Here is a 19,840-nt window from a genome sequence, read left to right on the forward strand (position 1 = left end):
GATCTTGGGCTTCCAGCCCCCAGAACTGTGAGGAAAGAAATACATTTGGGTTGGGTAAGCCGCCCCAGCTGTGCTATGTTGTTACGGAGGCACTGGGACTGCGCACACACATCCATTAAAAATGTGTTTGTGTCCATCTTTTGAGGATCCCAGACACCTCAGGACAGAAACAGTTATGGAGTAGTTGGGGGTAGGAAGAAGGGTACGTGCCAGGGTGGGCAGGTGGGTGACCAGTATGACCCCGGTATGACCAAGGTGACCAGCCTAAGGCTCTGTGCTTAGAGACAGTAAAGCAAGATGATATGGACTGGCTGGGTTTTTTAAAAAAAATATTTATTTTTGAGAGACAGCGCACACGTGGGGAAGGGGCAGAGAGAGAGAGAGACACGGAGAATCTGAAGCAGGCTCTGCGCTGGCGACAGGGAGCCCGATGTGGGGCTCGAACCCACAAACTGCGAGATCACGACCTGAGCCGAAGTCAGAGGCTCGGCACACTGAGCCACCCAGGCGCCCCTGTTTTTCAAACTGGACTGAAACTGCCCTCCTCGGATTTCCTCTTGCAGGGCTCCATATCCGCAGTCCTTTTCTCTCGCTGGGAGCGGGTGTCACTTACCTCACGCACTTGCCCACCCAGGACATCTGACCCAGCTTGTATAACTGGAGCCAGAGGCCTTCCTGGCACAGAAAGGGGCCCAAAAGGTAAGGAGTACTTCATAGGCAACGGTGATCGATCCAGTTAAATTCTGCCTTGGGGACGAGTTGGGGTTCATACCCAACAGGAGGCTGAGGAAGGGGTCTGCCTTCTCAGTGCTGTGGGGCCTGCCTCTGCCTGGGCCTCCCTGACCCGACCAGGTCATTCGGGTGGGGACGCCCCGCTGCCTTCTGCCCTCAACACCTCGCGGGCTGCTCGGCTCGCTCAGAGGACTAGGACCTGAGCGAGGGAGGCCTTTTGCGTCCTGTCATTTGGCCCTGTCCTCTTTCTCGTCCACTTTAGTGACCCAGCCTGCCCGGAGCCAGAACTGGCCTGTGGATTCCTGACAGCTGGGAATGTCTCCCTCCCTCCCTCCCTCCCTCCCTCCTTACATTCCTTCCTTCTTTCCTTCCTTCCTTCCTTCCTCCCACTTCCTTCCTTCCTTCCTTCCTTCCTTCCTTCCTTCCTTCCTTCCCTCCTTCCTTCTTTCCTTCCTTCCTTCTTTCCTTCCTTCTTTCCTTCCTTCTTTCCTTCCTTCCTTCCTTCCTTCCTTCCTTCCTTCCTTCCTTCCCTCCTTCCTTCTTTCCTTCCTTCCTTCCTTCCTTCCCTCCTTCCTTCTTTCCTTCCTTCCTTCCTTCCTTCCTTCCTTCCTTCCTTCCTTCCCTCCTTCCTTCTTTCCTTCCTTCTTTCCTTCCTTCCTTCTTTCCTTCCTTCCTTCCCTCCTTCCTTCTTTCCTTCCTTCCTTCCTTCCTTACTTCCTTCCTTCTTTCCTTCCTTCTTTCCTTCCTTCCTTCTTTCCTTCCTTCTTTCCTTCCTTCCTTCCCTCCTTCCTTCTTTCCTTCCTTCCTTCTTTCCTTCCTTCCTTCCTTCCTTCTTTCCTTCCTTCCTTCTTTCCTTCCTTCCTTCCTTCCTTCCTTCTTTCCTCCCCCTTCCTTCCTTCCTTCCTTCCCTCCTTCCTTCCTTCCCTCCTTCCTTCTTTCCTTCCTTCCTTCCTTCCTTCCTTCCTTCCTTCCTTCCTTCTTTCCCTCCTTCCTTCCTTCCTTCCTTCTTTCCTTCCTTCCTTCCTTCCTTCCTTCCTTCCTTCCTTCCTTCCCTCCTTCCTTCTTTCCTTCCTTCCTTCCTTCTTTCCTTCCTTCCTTCCTTCCTTCCTTCCTTCCTTCCTCCCTCTCTCTTCCTTCCTCCTTCCTTCCTTCTTTCTTCCCTCTCTCTTCCTTCCTTCCTTTCTTTTAAGTTTATTTATTTGTTTTGAGAGAGAGAGAGGGAGATATAGAATCCCAAGCGGCTCCACACTTGTCAGCACAGAGCCGGACCCGGGGCTCGAGCTCACAAACTCTGAGATCCTGACCTGAGCCAAGATTGGGATGGGATTCTGAGTGTGGGAATTCTGAGGTCTAAATGGAATCCACATTGTGGTTTGCACCTTCCCCCTGCCAGCCGGCTCTAACGTCACTTGGTAAATTAGAACTTCTGACCACCTTGGTCCAACCCCTGCGTTTTCCCAGCTGCAGGCCTGGAATGTCCGTGGCTTTGGCATGGCTTCTGTCTGAGAAATGTCATTGATAACTTAATGGAGCAACCTAAAAATAGCACAGTGACCACTTTCCGTGAACACCAAGGAATTGCAAACCTACCCCCCTGGGTCTACTTGTCCTGGGATTGGGGCACTGCCCCCCCACCCCCGGCCTTGTGGGCTGGCTCTGGGCCATCCTGACCTTTTCACACACAGCAGGACACCCTCCTGTCAGTATTTCCAGGAGATGTCTCTGGTCACAGAGCAGTTTTTTCAAAGGTGATGAAATGATTTGTCACTCGTAATTGTCCCCCTCCCTTCCTTTGCTGGTTGACTCTGCACTGGGCAGCCAGATTAGACTGTGCTGGAAGGCCAGGACCTAGCCGCCCGTGAGCTATTAATCAACCTTAAATTTTAAAAATTTCTTTTTTTTTTAAATTGTGAAATGTGTTTTTTGTAGTATATGACATGATCTCCATTGATAGGTAGTACAGTAGGTTAAAAAAAAATTTTTTTTTCGGTTCTGCTAGCAGACTGCCTGAATCCAAATCCGAACCCGGCAGGTTGGAAGCTGTGTGAGCTTAGGCCTGTTACTTAACTACTCTGGTCATAAGTTTTCTTGCTTGTAGAGTGGGGCTGGTAATATTGTACCTACTTTCTTTCTTTTTTTTTTTTTTTTTTACCTGTTCTCTGTAGTTTTGACTCTGCTTCTGGTTTGTTGTTGTTCATTTGTTTTGTTTTTAGATTCCACAGATGAGTGAAATCAAATGGTATTTGGCTTTCTTTTAAAAAAAAATTTTTTTTTAATCTTTATTTGTTTTTGAGAGAGAGACAGAGTGTGAGCAGGGGAGGATCAGAGAGAGAGGGAGACACAGAATCCAAAGCAGGCTCCAGGCTCTGAGCTGTCAGCACAGAGCCCAACGCTGGGCTTGAACTCCTGGACCGCGAAATCATGACCTGAGCTGAAGTCGGACGCTCAACCGACTAAGGCAGCCAGGCGCCCCAGTATTTGACTTTATTTTATTTTATTTTTTTAGAGAGAAAAATTATTATTTTTTTAAATATATATTTTTTAATTTAATTTTTTATTTTTTTAAATTCACATCCAAATTAGTTAGCTTATAGTGCAACAATGATTTCAGGAGTAGATTCCTTAGTGCCCCTTAACCATTTAGCCCATCCCCCCTCCCACAATCTGTCCTGTAACCCTCAGTTTGTTCTCCATATTCATGAGTCTCTTCTGTTTTGTCCCCCTCCCTGTTTTGATATTATTTTTGTTTCCCTTCCCTTATGCTCATCTGTTTTGTCTCTTAAAGTCCTCATATGAATGAAGTCATATGATTTTTGTCTTTCTCTGACTGACTAATTTCACTTAGCATTATATCCTCCAATTCCATCCACGCTGCAAATGGCAAGATTTTATTCTTTTTGATTGCCGAGTAATACTCCATTGTGTGTGTGTGTGTGTGTGTGTGTGTGTGTGTGTGTGTATATATATATACCCCACATCTTCTTTATCCATTCATCTGTTGATGGACATTAGAGCTGTTTCCATACTTTGGCTATTGTTGATAGTGCTGCTATAAACAAGGGGGTGCATGTGTCCCTTTGAAACAGCACACCTGTATCCCGTGGATAAATGCCTAGTAGTGCCATTGCTGGGTCATAGGGTAGTTCTATTTTTAGTTTTTTGAGGAACCTCCATACTCTTTTCCAGAGTGGCTGCACCAGCTTGCATTCCCACCAGCAGTGCAAAAGAGCTCCTCTTCTCCGCATCCTCGGCAACCTCTGTTGTTGCCTGAGTTGTTAATGTGAGCCATTCTGACAGGTGGAAGGTGGTATTTCATTGTGGTTTTGATTTGTATTTCCCTGATGATGAGTGATATTGAGCATTTTTTCATGTGTCGGTTGGCCATCTGGATGGCTTCTTTGGAGAAGAGTCTATTCATGTCTTTTGCCCATTTTTTCAATGGATTATTTGTTTTTTGGGTGTTGAGTTTGATAAGTTCTTTATAGATTTTGGATACTAACCCTTTATCTGATATGACATTTGCAAATATCTTCTTCCATTCTGTCGGTTGCCTTTTAGTTTTGCTGATTGTTTCCCTTGCTGTGCAGAAGCTTTTTATTTTGATGAGGTCCCAGTAGTTCATTTTTGCTTCTGTTTCCCTTGCCTCTGGAGACGTGTTGAGTAAGAAGTTGCTGTGGCAAAGATCAAAGAGATTTTTGTCTGCTTTCTTCTCGAGGATTTTGATGGCTTCCTGTCTTACATTGAGGTCTTTCATCCATTTTGAGTTTATTTTTGTGTGTGGTGTAAGAAAGTGGTCCAGGTTCATTCTTCTGCCTGTCACTGTCCAGTTTTCCCAGCACCACTTGCTGTAGAGACTGTCTTTATTCCATTGGATGTTCTTTCCTGCTTTGTCAAAGATTAGTTGGCCATATGTTTGTGGGTCCATTTCTGGGTTCTCTATTCTATTCCATTGATCTGAGTGTCTGTTCTTGTGCCAGTACCATACTGTCTTGATGATTACAGCTTTGTAATACAGCTTAAAGTCCAGGATTGTGATGCCTCCTACTTTGGTTTTCTTTTTCAGGATTGCTTTGGCTATTCAGGCTCTTTTCTGGTTCCATACAAATTTTAGGATTATTTGTTCTAGCTCTGTGAAGAATAGAATGTGAAGAATGCTGGTGTTACTTTGATAGGGATTGCATTGAATATGTAGATTGCTTTGGGTACTATCGACATTTTAACAATATTTGTTCTTCCTATCCAGGAGCATGGAATATTCTTCCATTTTTTGTGTCGTCTTCAATTTCTTTCATCAGCTTTCTATAGTTTTCAGTGTATAGATTTTTCACCTCTTTGGTTAGATTTATTCCTAGGTATTATATGGTTTTTTGTGCAACTGTAAATGGGATAGATTCCTCGATTTCTCTGTCGCTTCATTGTTGGTGTATAGGAATGCAACTGATATTTGTGCGTTGATTTTATATCCTTCAACTTTGCTGAATTCATGAATCAATTCTAGCAGTTTTTTGGTGGAATCTTTTGGGCTTTCCATATAGAATATCATGTCATCTGCAAAGAGTGAAAGTTTGACCTCCTCCTGGCCGATTTGGATGCCTTTTATTTCTTTGTGTTGTCTGATTGCAGAGGCTAAGGCTTCCAATACTATGTTGAATAACAGTGGTGAGACTGGACATCCCTGTCTTGTTCCTGACCTTAGGGGGAAAGTTCTCAGTTTTTCCCCATTGAGGATGATATTAGTGTTGGGTTGTTCATATATGGCTTTTATGATTTCAAGGTATGCTCCTTCTATCTCTACTTTCTTGAGGGTTTTTATCAAGAAAGGATGCTGTATTTTGTCAAATGCTTTCTCTGCATCTACTGAGAGGATCATATGGTTCTTGTCCTTTCTTTTATTGATGTGATGAATCACGTTAATTGTTTTGCGGATATTGAACCAACTGTGCATCCCAGGTATAAATCCTGCTTGGTCATGGTGAATAATTTTTTTAATGTACTGTTGGATCCGGTTGGCTAATATCTTGTTGAGGATTTTTGCATCCATGTTCATCAGGGAAATTGGTCTATAGTTCTCCTTTTTAGTAGGGTCTCTGTCTGGTTTTGGAATTAAGGTAATGCTGGCTTCATAGAAAGAGTTTGGAAGTTTTCCTTCCATTTCTATATTTTGGAACAGCTTCAAGAGAATAGGTGTTAAGTCTTCCTTAAATGTTTGGTAGAATTCCCCTGGAAAGCTATCTGGTCCTGGACTCTTGTTTTTTGGCAGATTTTTGATTACTAATTCAATTTCCTTACTGGTTATGGGTCTGTTCAAATTTTTATTTCTTCCTGTTTGAGTTTTGGTAGTGTATATGTTTCTAGGAATTTGTCCATTTCTTCCAGATTGCCCATTTTATTGGCATATAATTGCTCACAATATTCTCTTATTATTGTTTTTATTTCTGCTGTGTTGGTTGTGATCTGTCCTCTTTCATTCTTGATTTTATTTATTTGGGTCCTTTCCTTTTTCTTTTTGATCAGACTGGTTAGTGGCTTATCAATTTTGTTAATTCTTTCAAAGGACCAGTTTCTGGTTTCATTGATCTGTTCTACTGTTTTTTTTTGGTTTCGATAGCATTAATTTCTGCTCGAATCTTTATTATTTCCTGTCTTCTGCTGATTTGGGGTTTATTTGCTGTTCTTTTTCCAGCTCCTTAAGGCGTAAGTTTAGGTTGTGTATCTGAGATCTTTCTTCCTTCTCTAGGAAGGCCTGGATTGCTATATACTTTCCTGTTATGACCGCTTTTGTTGTGTCCCAGAGGTGGCTTTCTTTATCTGACATATTTCACTTAGCATGACACCCTCCAGGTTCATCCTTGTTGTCACACATGGCAAGATTCTTTTCTGCGGCCGAGTAATATTCCATTGCGGTGATATACCGCATCTTCCTTATCCATTTATCTATTGGTGGACACTTGGGTGGCTGCCAGATCTTGCCTGTTGTAAATTTGTAAATGATGCTGCAACAATTACATTTCCACTGACAGCGCACTAGCATTCCCTTTTCTCAACATCCTTACCGGTACTTGTTATTTCTTGTCTTTTAAAAAAATATATTTTATTTTTGAGAGAGAGAGAGTGCACGCACGAGCAAGGGAATGGGAGGGGCAGAGAGAGAGGAAGACAGAGGATCCGAAGTGGGCTCTGCGATGACAGAGGAGGACCTGACGTGGGGCTCTAACTCACAAACCATGGGATGGTGACTGGAGCCAAAGCCAGACGCTTAACTGACTAAGCTGCCCAGGTGCCCCTATTTCTTGTCTTTTTGATATTAGCCATTCTGACAGGTGTGAGGTGATATCTCAGTGTGGATTTGATTTGCATTTTCCTGATGATGAGGGATGTTGAGCATCTTTTCATGCATCTGCTGGCCGTCTGGATGTCTTCTTTGGAAAAATGTCTATTCAAATCCACTCCCCCCCCTTTTCTTTATGTTTATTTATTATGAGAGACAGAGATTGCAAGAAGGGGAGGGGCAGAGAGAGAGGGAGAATCTTAAGCAGGCTCTGCGCTGTCAGCACAGAGCCGGACACGGAGCTCGAACCCACGAAACTGTGAGATCATGAGCTGAGCCGAAATCAAGAGTCAGGATGGATCAACCAACTGAGCCACCCAGGCGCCCCTCCACTGCCCATTTTTTCATTGGTTGTTTTGTTTTGTTTTGTTTTGTTTTGGTGTTGAGTTGTGTAAGTTCTTTATATGTTTTGGATGTTAACTCCTTATCGGATATGTCATTCGCAAATACCTTCGCCCATTCACCAGGTTGCCTTTTTGTTTCGTTGATGATGTCCTTTGCTGTGCAAAAGCTTTTTATTTCAGCGTAGTCCCGGAACTTTATTTTTTGCTTTTGTTTCCCTTGCCTGAGGAGACAGACCCATAAATATCTTGGTAAGGCCAATGTCCAAGAGATTACTGCCTACCTATTGCATCTACTTTAAAGATTGTTATGAGGGTTATATGAGTTTTAAACAATGAAAAGACCTAGATTAGTGCTGGGTGTATAGGAAACACTCAATAAATAATAATAATCAAGTTCTTTTTTTATTGTGATGAACTATACATAACACGATTTACCATTTTATTTTATTTTATTTTATTTTTAAGAATTTTTTTTTAACGTTTATTTATTTTTAAGACAGAGAGAGACAAAGCATGAACGGGGGAGGGTCAGAGAGAGAGGGAGACACAGAATCCGAAACAAGCTCGAGGCTCTGAGCAGTCAGCACAGAGCCCGATGCGGGGCTCAAACTCACGGACCGCGAGATCGTGACCTGAGCCGAAGTCGGACGCTTAACCGACTGAGCCACCCAGGCGCCCCTACAATTTACCATTTTAAACATTTTTAAGTGTACGTTTCAATGACATTAAGTATATTCACATTGTTACACAGCCATCACCACCACCATCACAGAAGTTTTGATCCTTCCCAAATGGAAACTCTGTCTGCATTAAATACTAGCTCCCCACCCTCTTCTTCTCCCAGCCTCTGGTAACTACCATCCTATGAGTTTGAGAGTTTGACTACTCTTGTTTCTTCGTGTAAGTGGAGTCATACAATGTTTGTCCTTTTGTGACTGGCTTTTTTCACTTAACATAATGTCTTCAAAGTTCAGTCGTGTTGTAGCAGGTGTCAGAGTTTTCCTTCCTTTTTAAGGCCAAGTAATATTCCCTTATACACACACACACACGCACACACACACGCACCACACTTTGTTTATGCATTCATCTATCAATGGACCCTTGGGTTGTGTCCACCTTTTGGCTATTGTGAATACTGCTGCTGTGAACACGCATGTACAAATGTCTGTTTGAGTTCCTGCTTTCACTTTTGGGTGTATATCCAGAAACGGAACTGCTGAATCATGTAGTGATTCTATGTGCAATTTTTCTGAGGAACCGCCATACTGTTTTTCATACCGGCTGCAACATCATTCTCATGGTTTTATATACTACAGGCTGACAAATTCCGGCTTCATGTCTATAGCTTTATGTCTTTTCCGAGCTGTAGAGACACAATTGCCTACGTGATCTTGTCAGTGAGATGTCTCACAGGCATCTTGAGATTAAACAAGCCCCAGACTAAACTTTTACCCCACCCCGTTTTGGTAGATGGCAGTAATGAAGCATGTAGTTACTCAAGCTGGAAACCTTCAAGCAGGGCCGGCTTCATAATTTGCCAGACCCAGTGCAAAATGAAGGCATGGAGCCCCAGCTTCCCCTGGGTCTGTCGCCCCATCCCCTGCTGCCTGGAAGGGCTGGCACCCTCTAGGCTGGGATGTGCTCAGTACCCGGATCCAGGGTGGCCGAGAGCCCTCCACCGAGGTCACTGCCAGCCCAACGTGGGGACGGGCATTGCACCAGTCAGGCACCTGTGTCGCTGGCCCTGCCTTCGATGGATCCTTGATTCCTGTTTCCCTCACCTTCCACATTCACTTTGTCACCGGGACCCACAGGTCCCACCTCTAAAATAAGGCTCAGTTCGCTGCTTCTCTATCTCTACTGCCATGACCCACGTCCAACCTGCCACCTCCTCTCTCTACTGTCAAACCCCCCAGGTGGTCTCCTTTACTCACATTTGCTCCGTCCACCACATTCCACATAAGAGCCAGAGTGGTTGTTTCCACCAACAAATAAGTCCATGTGAACTGCCCGGTTTCAGAACACCCGTGGGCTCCTTGCCACAGTTAGAACAAGATGGCGGCTCCTCGCCTTGGCGTGCAAGGGTGCGTGCTGACAGCCTCCCCCTGCTTCCCGAACTTCTTCACAGCCCTGCCCCCTCTTCTGTTGTTTCTCCAGGCACCATGTCCTGCTTTCTACGTGAGGAAGGTGCCAAGCCTTTGATGGCCTCAGGGCAGGGTTTCTCAACCTCGGCACTATTGACATTTTGGATAGTTCTTTGCCTAAGGGTTTGTCCTGTGCAAACTATAGGATGTTAATTTGCATCCCTGGCTTCTAACCCATCAGATGCCAGTAGGACTGCTCCCTGCCACCGTGTTGTGACTACCAAAAAGTCTAGACGTGGCCAAACATTCCCTGGAGGGCAAACGTCATATTCTTGAGAACACTTCCCTTCAGCCTTGGCGCACTGGTTCTTCCTTGTCTAGATCATTGCCCCCACACGCCCCCACACGCCCCCACACGCTACACTACCTTCCTGCTTCTAGAGCTTTCTTGTCCTTCAGATATCAATTTAATGTCACCCTTTTTATACATTAAAAAAAATGTTTCTTGGGGCGCCTGGGTGGCTCAGTCGGTTAAGCGTCTGACTTCGGCTCAGGTCATGATCTCACGGTCCGTGGGTTCGAGCCCTGCGTCGGGCTCTGTGCTGACAGCTCAGAGCCTGGAGCCTGTTTCAGATTCTGTGTCTCCCTCTCTCTGTGACCCTCCCCCGTTCATGCTCTGTCTCTCTGTCTCAAAAAAAAATAAACGTTAAAAAAAAATTAAAAAAAAATGTTTCTCTATTTTTGACAGAGAGAGAGGGAGGGAGGGAAGGAGGGGGAGGCAGAGGGAGAGGGGCAGAGAGAGAGGGAGACACAGAATCTGAAACAGGCTCCAGGCTCCGAGCCGTCAGCACAGAGCCCCACGCGGGGCTTGAACCGGTGAACCGTGAGTCCTGAGCTGAAGTCTGACACTTAACCAGCTGGACCCCCCAGGCGCCCCTAATGTCACCTTCTAAAGGAAGCCTCCCCTGACCAACTAATATGAAGTGACTTTATCTCTGTCTCTGTCTCTGTCTCTTTCTGGTTTAAGTTGTTGTGTAAGCACTCAACAGTCTCTAATAGCTCTTTTGGGCAGCAAGTCCCGTAGTTTTGTTGAGTGCTGTGTTCCTAACCCCTAGTGGGTGCTCAGTACCTATTTGCTGAATGAATGAATGAATCCACTACACTTTGAATCCACTGTCTTACTTGTTAGGCAAGTACTTGTTAGGTCCTTTCCAAGTAGTTCTAGGTCTTCCTCTGCTTTCCTTTTTTGTTAACTTGAAGTAGCATCAACATACAGTGTTCTGTTAGTTTCAGGTGTGTAGTTTCAACACTCTCAACCCCCTTCACCTATTTCGCCCACCCCTCCACCCACCTCCCCTCTGGCAGCCATCAGTTTGTCTTTAGTTTCCTTTGTTTATATATTTTTTTATTAAATTCTGCATGTAAGTGAAATCATATGGTATTTGTCTTTCTCTGACTTATTTCACTTAGCCTGATACACTCTAGCTCCCTCCATGTTGTTGCAAATGGCAAGATCTCATTTCTTGTTTCTGGCTGAGTAATATTCCATCACAGACATACGCCACACCTTTATCCATGCATCTATTCGTGGACACTCGGGCCGCTTCTGTATCTTGGCTGTTGTGATCGATCTGCTTTCCTTTTTACAGCCTCCACTTTCCCTTTCTTATCCCCGTGTCTGCTTCCTGTTATCTTTTTCTCTCTCTTCATCGTACGACAGGTGATATTTCCCTCCGTTACTTTGATTCAACATCTTTCACCACAGAAACACAGGCTAGAAAAATAGGACACAGATAAGGTTTTGGTGAAGTTATCCCTAAGGAGCAAGATCTGATGGTAAGGGCTTATTGGACTATACGTGACAGGAGGGTCTCCCGGGACACCGTGGCCCAGGAATTTACTGGAATTGGAAAGGACAGCCCTGGTAGGAACCTTGGTGGCCCTCTTGCTCTCTTTCTTGTCTTTCCTTCTCCTTCATGCTGAGTCTTGGCTTGATTCTTTTTTTTTTTTTAATGTTTATTTATTTTTGAGAGAGAGAGTGTGAGCAGGGGAGGGGCAGCAAGAGGGGGGTGGGATAGAGGACTTGAAATGGGCTCTGTGCTGACAGCAGAGAACCCAATGTGGGCTTGAACTCATGAACCATGAGATCATGACCTGAGCCAAAGTCGGTCGCTTAACAGACTGAACCACCCAAGTGCCCCAATTCTTTTTTTTTTTTTAATGAATTAATTTATTTTGAGAGAGAGCGTGAGTGGGGGAGGAGCAGAGAAAGAGGGAGAGAGAGAATCCCAAGCAAGCTCCTATCTGGCAGTGCAGCGCCCACCTAGATGCAGGAACCTAAAGATCATGACGCGACCCAAAATCAAGGGTCAGATGCCTTTGCTGGTGGGAATGCAGACTGGTGCCGCCGCTCTGGAAAACAGTATGGAGGTTCCTCAAAAAATTAAAAATAGAACTACCCAACGACCCAGCCATTGCACTACAAGGTATTTATCCAAGGCATGCAGGTGTGCTGTTTCGAAGGGACACATGCACCCCCATGTTTATAGCAGCACTATTGACAATAGCCAAAGTATGGAAAGAACCCAAATGTCTATCGACGGATGAATGGATAAAGAAGATGTGAGATATACACACACACAATGGAGTATTACTCGGCAATCAAAAAGGATGAAATCTTGCCATTTGCAACTATGTGGGTGGAACTAGAGCGTGTTATGCTAAGTGAAATAAGTCAGCAGAGAGAGACAAATATATGACTTCACTCATATGTGGAATTTGAGGTACAAAACAAATGAACAGAAGGGAAGGGAAGCAAATAAAAACAAGGGGGAGACAAAACATAAGAGACTCTTAGATATAGAGAACAAACTGAGGGTTGCTGGAGGGATTGTGGGAGGAGGATGGGCTAAATGGGGAAGAGGCATTAAGGAGGACACTTGGGATGAGCACTGGGTGTTATATGTAGGGGATGAATCATTGGATTCTACTCCTGAGATCATCATTACACTATATGCTGACTAACTTGGATGTAAATTAAAAAACCAAAACACAGATGCTTAACCAACTGAGCCTCCCAAGTGCTTGGCTTGATTCTTTATAGACCAATCCCCTAAGCCTCTGTTCATCTGGTGACAAATGTTACTGCCATCAGCACGTAATAGACTGTATTAGTCTGAACTAAAGCATCTTTATCCCAAACTCAAACCACTGGGGAGAAGATTCCCTGGCTCACCCTGGGGTGGGAGTTGTCCTTGCTGAGTGTCTACAGTGGGCCAGGTGCTCTCCAGGTGATGAGGATCCAGGAGACAACAAAACAGACAAATCCTATTGCCACGGAACTTACTCTTTTTTTTTTTTAATGTTTATTTATTTTTAAGAGAGAGAGAGACAGAGCATGAACAGGGGAAGGGCAGAGAGAGGGGGAGACACAGAATCAGAAGCAGGCTCCAGGCTCTGAGCTGTCAGCACAGAGCCCAACGCAGGGCTCGAGCTCATGAACTGTGAGATCATGACCTGACCCGAAGTCGGATGCTTAACCACCTGAGCCACCCAGACGCCCCAGAACTTACATTTTTATATTCCTTACTTTATGTTTATTACTAGACACCTATCAAGAACCAGCCCCTAACCTTGTTCCCAGGATACAACAGTGAGCAAAATGCACAAACCTAATCACATATGGTGATAAATTCATTCATTCATTTAGTTAATTTTCTAGATTGCTATATGAATGTACAGTAAGGGGACTTGAACTGGTTGGGGGGCTGGGGAATTTTTTTTAATGTGAATTAAGTTAACTTTATTTTTCAGAACAGTTTTAGATTTACAGAGAAATCGTGAAGATAGTACAGACAGTTCTCAGCTGTTCCGCATCCAGTTTCCCCTGTTATTAACATCTTCCATGACTGTGGTACATTTGTCACATGTCATGAACCAATATTGATATATTGTTATTAACTAAAGTCCACGCTGTATTGACATTTCCTTAATTTGTACCTAATGCTCTTTTTCTGTCTCAGGATCCCATCCAGGATATCACATCATGTTCCTATGTCATATCTCGCTTAGGCTCCTCTTGGTTGTAAAAGTTCCTTAGACTTTTCTTGTTTTTGATAACCTTGACAGTTTTGAGGAGTTCTAGCTAGTTCCATGGATGCATGGGATTTTTCTCATGGTTAGACCGGGGTTATGGTGTCTGGGAGGAAGACCACAGAGGTAAGGTGCTATATTCACCACATCATATCAAGGGTATATACTGTCGACATGACTGATAATTGTTGATGTTGACCTTGATCACTTGGCCAACGTAGTTCTTGTCAGATTTCTCCAGCATTGGGGTACTTCTCTTCCCTCTTTCTCTTTCCATACTGGAGTCTTTGGAAGGAAGTCACTCTGTAGCCCACAGTTAAAGGGGAGGTTTATGCTTTACCTCCTTGACAGCATTGTTGGCTTTTTAAACATAGCTATAGTGAGGTATAATTTACACACCACAAATTCAGCTGTTTTAAGTGAATAGTTGGATGAATTTTGGTAAATTTATATAATTGTGCCTGAGGGGAATGGTCTTTGAGCTGACATCCAAAAGATGAGGAGAATTTAAGTAAACAAAGGAAGGGAAGGACTGTTCTGGGCGGAGGTAACTACATATACAAGTTCCTCAAGGAACTGTGGAACAGTCACAGAGCTTGGGTTAATCCTGAACCTCCTGGAAAAGGTAGAACATGCCACCATCCTTCATTTAATATGCTTCATAAATATTTTCTTCAAAACATCTAAAAGTCAACAGCACTTTATTGCCTAAATGTATAAACTTTAGTTCTTTGAAACATTTGTCTGTCTAGAAGAGCTCAGCCCCTGATGGTTTATCTAAGGTTTTACTATAACAATAAGTAAATATTAGGGTAGTAAAATGCAGACTGGTCCCCAAGGAGAAGAAAATGTCATAAAATTTCCTTCCCTTTCAGGTCTTGTTTAAACAAGAATGTAAAGTGCGTGTACTATTTCCTTTCCGATAAGCCCTTGATTTATTTCCCTTTGGAACAAACACACCACAACAAAGTGAGAATGAGGAGGTAATTCAGAGATTGAAGAAGAGAAAGGGACTATATTCAGAAATATGTCCCCACACAGACTTAGAATCTGAAAAAATCCAGTTAGCAAAAGCACAGAAAGCCTCTTTCTATGTGTGAAGTAGCTAAGAGGCTCTCTCAGAACTTCACGGGTCACTGAAAATTCCTGGCGTGGAGGAGCATGTTATTAGTCAGGATAGGCAGGGAGCGGTGCGGTAACAAGCAGACCACAGATCTTAGTGGTTTAATAGAATAGGTCGTTGTTTAATGGAGGTCAAATGGCTCTCCTCCAATAATTGACTCAGGGATCTAGGCTTCATTTATCTTGCCATGGTGTCATCTTAAACATATGTCCTCCAAGTTTGCCATGGAAGAGGAAATGTGAGTGTGGTTGATGACCTAGGGAATATTATGATATGGAAGTGGTATATATCACTTCTGCCCACATCCGTTCAGGCAGAACCCAGTTACATCACCCCACCCTAAGTGCCCGGGAGGCTGGAGGCTGGGAAATGTAGTTCTCTCGTGTATACAGGAAGGAGAAAATTAAGTGGGTTTTGAGAAATGCATAGTATTTGACACAAGCTCTTAAATTTTTAAGTTTATTTTTTTACTTATTTTGAGAGAGAGATAGAAAGCAAGCAGGGAAGGGGCAGAGAGAGAGAGGGAGACAGAATCCCAAGCAGGCTTGCGCTAACAGCGCAGAGCCCGATGCGGGGTTTGAACTCCCCAACCATGAGATCACGACCTGAGCCAAAGTCAAGAGTCGGAAGCTGAGCCACCCAGGTGACCTTAAACTTTTTTTTATTTGATGCCTTTCAAATGCTAAAGTAATACATGCTTGTTATAGCAAGGGGTATATAAAAGTGGAACTAATTATCTCCCAGTGTCCTATCATCCTATTGGCTCTCACTTCTCTTTGGGTCCCGTCACACCTTTTTCCTTGTTCATATGACTGTATCCCACATGTATGTGTGATGCAGGAGACATGAACTCTGAGAGACACTTCTGAACCGGCTGGTTTCATGATAGTGCTTCTAGAGTTGCTAAGAAACACTTAATGAAATCTTCATCCAAGAGGTACCTCATACTGACAGAGTAGAGATAGAATTTTGCTGGATTTTAAACTGATGACAACAGATACCACACTTGATCTTAGCCAAAAGGCCAAGAAGTGATTGCTGGATTTTAAAATTGAGTGCTTTTGTTTATGTTTGTCTTGGCTTTCTACAGTTCTTTGGCATTTACTCCTGCCTCTGGGAAGACTTTGCGGGCTCCCCTTGTCACTATTAGAGGCTCCACCTCTGAATGATGCTAGTCGCTGTGCCATCAGAAAGATCTGGGTTCAAATCCTGACTCTGTCTCCTACAATCTCTGTGACTTTGGACAAGTAACAACCTCCTCCAAACGTTACGGAAGGATGTGAAACAAATCTAGTACCTATCACTTGGGGTATTTTCAGTACTACAAGACAAAGTCTACTCTTTTTAAAAAATTTTTATTTATTTATTTTTTAATTTGAGAGAGAGGTGTGGGAGGAGGAGAGGGTGAGAGAGAGAGAGAGAGAGAGAGAGAGAGAGAGAGAGAGAATCTTACGCAGGCTTCATGCTCAGCACAGAGCCCAACATGGGGCTCGATCCCATGACTGTGGGGTCATGACCTGAGCTGAAATCAAGAGTCAGATGCTCAACCGACTGAGCCACCTAGGTGCCCCGATAAAGTCTGCTCTTTAATCTTCCAGGTTACTGGGTATCTATGACATCTTAACGTCCACAACTAGAGACCAGGGAGACTGGCGTTTAAAATGTGTACAATGTGACCAAGAACCTGGGAAAATCCTCTACAAAACAAAGTACCATAAGATGGGAAAGAAAGGAAGAGAAAATACAGACTGGAAAATATTAGTGAGCCGAAGAGGATTTGTAGTATTCATTTAGGAAGGAAAGAAGATATATAGGGAAATGAGGATCAGAAAATGTAGAAGTTATTAGAAACATGTTGAGACTGATCAGCCTGTTTTGCTAGCAATTTTCCTCTTCATTAGTTATGCATAGCTCCCATCAACAGGGGCAGAGTCCTGCTGTGGCAGACCTTTTTGTTAATGACCCAGTGGAACAAAAGGTTCCCTGGAACCTGGAGGTGTTCCCAGAGGAAGGGATTGGGTCCGCTCAGGGTTTTAAGGTTGTTTTGCTGTAGCATAGACCCCCGATTAGGGACCATCATCAAATTTTGCCAACGTTGAGAAGGTCGTAGAAATATTGACAGCCAACAAAGTAAACACGCAAGATCTTGTTGAAGAATCACTCCATGGACAAAGGACAGGGACCCAAACACGAAAACTTGGGTATGGACACAAATATCCGAAAGAAAAAATGTACAAAAGAAAAAAAAATATCGAAGATTCACCAGTACGTATGGCCAGAAAAACCAGAAATCACTTTAGGTATTTCAAACAAAGAGGGATTTAACACAGAGAATTAAGTCTTAAAGCTGTTGGAAGGGCTGGGAGAGCAAAAAGGTGGAAGGTATTGTTACCCAGAGATCAGAAATCCTGGAAGTTGGGACCTATTCCATGGAGTTCAATTCTGGACGTTGAAAGATATTGATCACCTGCTTATTTAAGAAGGGCTCTGTAGCTTTCTGGTTTTTGCACCTTCCCTAAGTACGGCTTGGGGTAGCATCCCAAGCCTTAACTGTATGCAGTTCTCTGTAGGTGCTCAAGGCTATGGCAATGATAATGTAGTAACAGCAGGCTATGAGAGCTAGTCCATGGTGCCTGAAAACTTTGGCTGGCTAGTGGCCATTTACACGGATAGGCTGGTAAGAATTGCACGCTTGGTTTTGCCTTTATGATTCAGGCCAGGAGTGTGTTTGCTCTGTATGACTGGCTGACATGTGTAACTTAAGGGATTGTACAGGCTTCCTTTTCCTCTTCGGTGCCTTTCAGAGGGAGAGTAGATCAGTGTTCCAGGTGCAGAGTCTAATGTACTTAACCAGTCTGACAGCTGGGTTGGTGACCATTTTCATGGACTGTTTGTGTTCCTGAGTTTTTGAGAGGAGCATGATGGTGACTTTGTGGAAAGGTATGGTGTGGGAGGCCTTTGGTGGTTCTAGGTAGTTTCCCCATAAGCATCTTTGTTGCAAACATTTTTGCTGTATAACTAATTGACTGTAAGTCAGTTTTCTATAAAAGACAAAAAAAACAACAACTGGTTTTATAGTTTGTTGGTTTCATCAACTGGTTTTATTTCTTCATTGACACAGTACTCCCATTTTTATGGTATATAAATCTTGGCCCTCATAAGGGTCTACACAATGCTGTGAAGTTTTGAACCCACATTTCCCATAGAACTTTGGACCAGTTATCAGTGGACGTGTGACAATATGCCGAGAACAAACACCAGCGTAGAGGCTTTCACAATGCAATCCAAAGCTCAGGTACAAACATGCATTCTAGTATTTGGAAACCGATACTGCTCTTAATGAAGAAAGACATTTTAGCAAAAGAAGAAAACAGTGTGCCGACAAACTGGGAAATGAATCAACATACCAAAAAAAAGAAAAAAAAAAAAACCGAGAGAGAGAGAGAGAAGAAAGCAAGCAAGAAAAGAAGGAAGGAGAGAAAGAAAACGAAAAGAAAAGAGAAAAAAGAAAACAAACAAAAAAAACCCCAAATATAATAGTTTGAAGGAAAGACTTCGAAGGCAAGTGCTTAGGTACAGTCCACAAAATAAAATCCGTTATTTGCCCAGGATTGGCGTGAATCTACACATGTTAAATGTGTTCAAATATTTTGTATTTTGCAATGAAGTCTTCTTAATTTTGTTACACAGGTTCATGTTTCATGAAGTTCTTTTGAACGAAAGACCCGTTCGATTTTCGGTGACTCTGTCTTTCACGGCACGTTTGCTTTACGGCCGAGCCGGCTGCAAAGATGCTCGTCGCAAAGACGCCGGCGGCCGAACGCGCGGCCGCAAGCGGGCCTGAGGTTGACCCTTTCGGGGTCCTGGAGCATCGCGTCCTCTTTCGGCCCCCCCCCCCCCCGGGTCGTCCTGTCCTCTTTTGCGTCCTTGGGCCTGTCCTGCCAGCACTGTCCCTCCGGCCGTGGCGGCAAGAGCGGCTCTCGCATACACGCTTCTCCGCCCACGGCTCCACTGCCGTGTAGGCACGCGGTGTGAACCGAGGGCCCAAACAACCCGGCTGATCCGCCATTGGCGGTAGCTCTGTTGGCTGAGGCTGTGGCTCCCGGGAGGAGGTGCTAAGTGCCAGGTTTTTCTGCTCCGAAGCCCCTGCTTGCAGCTCCGGAGGAGGCTTATTGGGGCATTTTCACAGCCATATGTGTCTTTGGCCCTCACCCTTCACCTAAGATCGGAGATAATGTGTCAAAAAACAAATGTTGTCACTGAATCCATTCTCCACGAGCTCTCCAGTCTCCCCAAAGTAGGATCTAGTTCCTAAGCCTGAGAAATTTGTTTCAGACTCAGTGTGGTACCCAACTTGTTCTGGAATCTAACCCCAGAGCACAATGGGCTGTGTTTTGAGGTTGTTTTTATTTATTTTTTTTTTGAGAGAGAGAGAGAGTGTGTGTGTGTGTGAGCTCGGGAGGAGCGGATAGAGGGAGACACAGAATCCCAAGCAGGGTCCAGGCTCTGAGCTGTCAGTACAGAGCCCGACATGGAGCTGGAATTCACGAACCGCGCGATGACCTGAACCATCCAGGTGCCCCTGTTCTAAACGAATTATTTAGTAGGGTTCTTCCCCCCACCCCCATCCTCTGCGATGCCCCATTTAGTTCTCTCCTTCCCACGCTCTGCTGCTGCTAAACACTTAGTCAGCAGGGAGCGTCTCACTGCCGCCTTCCCCTAACCCCAGCCTGCCCAAGGAAGGCGGCATTCTGGATAGCTTTTTAGCGAATAGGTTCAGGAAGCTTGCAGTCACCTCTCCTGAGTGTGATCGCTCGAAAAGCCAAGACCCAAGAGTCCTGTCAGCTGGGGAAAGGCACACAATTTGTCCCATGCAGAGGGATTTACAGTTTGCAATACATCTTACATCTTCACACACATTATTAATTTGATCCTTACATTTATTATTCTCCACAGGTGATGAAATTGAAACTCCGGGATTAGCGCACTTGTGCCTGGTCACGTAGATGAAAGCTCGGTGAGAAATCTCCACATCTTCAGACTTTGACTTCTAGATCCTTCTCCCTATACCAAACAAGGAACTAACCTATAAAGCTGCAATGAGTGTGGGTATTTACAGCAAATTTGCCCTTCCAAG

At 44.3% G+C, this 19,840-nt stretch overlaps 1 long non-coding RNA gene and 1 pseudogene across 5 annotated transcripts in view; one reads left to right on the forward strand and one right to left on the reverse strand.

Annotated features, from left to right (window-relative positions):
- LOC102959016 overlaps positions 1-19,840 on the forward strand; it is an 82,139-nt gene that overhangs the window by 49,909 nt on the left and 12,390 nt on the right. For 3 of the 5 annotated variants that reach the window (XR_006219621.1, XR_006219620.1, XR_006219619.1), the window contains exons 2-3: positions 564-699; positions 19,660-19,720. This is a non-coding gene — a long non-coding RNA (uncharacterized LOC102959016). The remainder of the gene's footprint in view (positions 1-563; positions 700-19,659; positions 19,721-19,840) is intronic. The other 2 variants (XR_006219618.1, XR_006219622.1) reach the window with 1 other exon arrangement.
- LOC122240710 lies at positions 15,576-15,739 on the reverse strand (annotated as a pseudogene).

Source organism: Panthera tigris, chromosome B4 (genome assembly GCF_018350195.1).
Source record: "Panthera tigris isolate Pti1 chromosome B4, P.tigris_Pti1_mat1.1, whole genome shotgun sequence".
Classification (NCBI taxonomy): Eukaryota; Metazoa; Chordata; class Mammalia; order Carnivora; family Felidae; genus Panthera; species Panthera tigris.